The 3,525-nt window shown below is 44.0% G+C and overlaps 1 pseudogene; it reads left to right on the forward strand.

Annotated features, from left to right (window-relative positions):
• The first annotated feature begins 383 nt into the window (after positions 1–383).
• On the forward strand, positions 384–2,055 carry LOC143683335 (ATP-binding cassette sub-family F member 1 pseudogene; annotated as a pseudogene).
• Positions 2,056–3,525: the final 1,470 nt, after the last annotated feature.

The raw sequence follows: 3,525 nt of genomic DNA on the forward strand, positions 1-3,525 counted from the left end.
AGATTAAGGAAAACAATCATTACTAGTCCAGCTACAAGCAGGATTCAGGCATTGGTTCCTTTATTCACTCAGGATATAATAATCCCTCTGGGGAAAGTTTATTCCAAAACATTACTCTTAATAACTTTTGTCTTCTTATACATTTACTACTTATGTATATTATTTCTTACAGATTTTACTAATTCTCATACTAAAAGACAAAAATGTGAAGGAAAACATTAGATTATGCTAGAGAATAGGAAAGAAATAAAATTATTTTACCAATTTCAATATCAAAATTCTTGAAGGTTAATTAAATAGGTGATAACAGAAACAAAAAGATTGTACAGAACTTCATTTTTCTGCATTTATTGAAAAATTATGTAGCCATAACTGCTGCTGTGATGCCGAAGGGGCCCACGCAGCAGCCACTGGAGCCCGAGGGGATAGGGGACAGAGAGCGTGCAGCCCCGCAGACAAAGTGCAAAGAAGGACAAGACCAAAAAGACATCCTTCAAAGAGGTGGCAGGAGAAGATAAACAAGCTGAGGAAGAAGAGAGACTGCGCAAGGAGAAGGAGCAGCAGCAACAACAGCAGCCATGAAAAAAAGAAGAGAAACACTCGAAAAGGCCGGCAGAAGAAGGATGCCGATGATGACGGCGAGGAGATAAAGCTCACGGAGCACCTTAAGAAGCTCTCGATGCCAGCCACTGATGAGGAGGATGAGGTACCGATTGAGGGTGGTAATGTCTTGGCAGCTCCGATTCAGGATCAAAGTGAGAAAGTGGAGGAAGAAGGAAGATGCCCTCCTAAGCCTGCTAACCCAGAGAATTGGCACAATAAGGTTGTATCTCAGGAACAACAGCTTGTGCCTAAGGGCTAAAAAGGAAAGGAAGAAAAGCCAAATGGGAAAGCCAAGCTGCAAAATAAATTTGCTGCTCTGGCTAATGGAAAGGAGGATGAAGAGGAAGAAAAAAAAAAGAAAAGAAAAGGAGCCATCCAAACAAGGGAAGGACAAGGCCAAGAAGGCAGAGCAAGGTTTGGAGGGGGAAGTAGAGGAGGAGGAAGAGGGGGAGTCCAAGGCAGAAGATCCTATGCTCACCTTAGCAAAAAGAAAAAAAAGCTGAAGAAACAGATGGAGTATGAATGCCAAGTGGCTTCATTAAAAGCAGCCAATGCTGCTGAAAATAACTTCTCCATGTCCCAGGCAGAAATGTCCTCCCACCAAGCCATGTTAGAAAATGCATCTGACATCAAGCTGGAGAAGTTGAGCATCTTGGCCCACTGTGGGGACTTATTTGTCAGCGCAGACCAGTGCATTGTAGCTGGTGATCTCTATGGGCTGGTGGGGCCCAATGACAAGGGCAAGACCATGCTTCTCAAGCACATTGCTAACGAAGTCTTGAGCATCCAGCCCAGTATTGATGTGCTACTGTGTGAGCAGGAGGTGGCAACCAATGAGACACCAGCAGGGAAGGCCATGCTTTGAGCTAACATGAAGCCACTGAAGCCACTGGAAAAGGAGTGAGGTACTCAGGGCATCTGGAACAGGGGGAGGATACAGCTGCTGAAATGCTAGAGATGGTATTTAAGGAATTGTGGGCTACAGGGGCAGCAGCAGCTGAGGCCAAAGCATGGCAGATCCTGGCTCATTTGGGCTTTAACCTGAAATGCAGAATCAGCTCACCCAGAAGTTCTCGGGAGGCTGGCGTTTGCTTGTCTCCCTGTCTCTACAGTGTTCATGGAGACCACCGTGCTGATGTTGGAGGAACCCACCAACCACCTGGACCTCAATGCTGTCAACTGATCAATAACTACCTCCAGGACTGATAGAAGGCATTGCTGATCATCTTCCATGACTAGGACTTCCTGGATGATATCTGTACCCATATCATCCTCTCAATGCCCAACATCTCTACCAGATCTACAGACTCTCTGGTGGGGCAGAAAGCCCCGGTTGTGTTTGCAGAGCTGGCCTGTCAGGAGCCTGATATTCTTATCTTGGATGAGCTGACCAATAACTTGGGACTACTGATGCTTTGGGGGAGGCCATCAGTGAATACAAGGGTGCTGTGATTGTTGTCAATCACAATGCCCAATTCATCACAGAAATCAACTGCCAACTCTGAGTGGTGGAGGGGCAAAGTGTTAGCCAAATTGATGGTGACTTTAAGAACTACAACTGCAAGTGTTGGAGGCCCTGGGCAAAGTCATGGTTAACTGACCCCAAGAATGAGCTTTCTTTCCAGGAAGTCTCCGAGAGGTGAACTTTCATGGCCTAGAAGTTCCCTGCTGACTCCTTTCACTACTCAGCAGCCAATCCAGCAACCACTTGGGCACACCAGACAGAGAATTCCCTTGATGTGACTATGAGACCACTTTGATAGCTTCCATTTCTCTGCAAGACTTATCTGTTGTGCTTTTCTTTACATACTGAATTGCCTCTATCCTTGACCTCCTTCTGTACTGAAAGTGACTTTCATTATTGTGGGGTTCCATCAGCCAAGATTAATGTAACCTAGAAGTCCGCTGACATTCCCTTTCACCCCTCAGAAACTTCCCTCTCATCTACCTTAACATTTCAGGCCCAGCTGCACCCACGGTCTCTGAGTGGTGTGGTTCTTCCTTGGTAGATTTAATGCTGACTTAGTGATACAAACAGCTGTTGCAGCTCAGAGCTGAAGGTGAGTGTCTGAGACTTGTGCTATCACCGAGTCAGGATTTGGTGCTTGCATCTCTTGCCTGGTTGAGGACCTGAGGGCAGGAAAGGAATGCTGCTGAATTTGAAACTCCCTTTACAAGGAAAACAAATAAAGGAAAGGTGTTGCTATCAAAAAAAGGAGAAAAATTATATGAACTCTGTGTTCTCTTCATGATTTTTCTATAATTGTACAAGTTCTCTAATAAAAAATATGATACACTGTGTCAATAGATAAACCGTTGTATTCATTATTTTAAACGTAGCTGAACTTTCTCTTTCTGTGTCTTTAGAATTGCATTCTTGTCCATTTACCAAAAACAATTTTACGTATCCACTTTGTACAATGCAGTTTATAAATGAAACACAACTCTTTACTTAAATGAGCTCATATTTTATAAGTCAAACCAGTAAACAAAAAGGCAACAAAATGTTTGATGTATAATAAGAGAAATGGAAAGAATGGAGGTGGCTCATGGAAGGAGTAGATGATTCTGTCAGGGGAGTTAGTTGGCAAGAATGAATAGAATATATCAGGCAGTTAAGAACATTCTGGAAATACAAGAAACCATATGCATTAAGATAAGGACACATCAGCCAGCATGAAGCATCCTTGGAACTGCAAGCCATGTGTGATGGCTGGAGAGTGTGGGAAGAAGGTAAGTGGTTCATTTGCCAGGGTTATGGTCAGAGAGGGCTTGAAAATAGCGTTAAGGAGCAGGGCCAGCTTCATGGGCACATGACCTGTGCAGTCGCACAGAGCCCACCTAGGAGCGCTCCATGCTTGCTCTAATTCTCTGTTGTCACGTTGAAATTCTTAATTTTTTATCAAAAGACTCTGTATTTTC

Source organism: Tamandua tetradactyla, chromosome 5, assembly GCF_023851605.1.
Source record: "Tamandua tetradactyla isolate mTamTet1 chromosome 5, mTamTet1.pri, whole genome shotgun sequence".
Taxonomy (NCBI): Eukaryota; Metazoa; Chordata; class Mammalia; order Pilosa; family Myrmecophagidae; genus Tamandua; species Tamandua tetradactyla.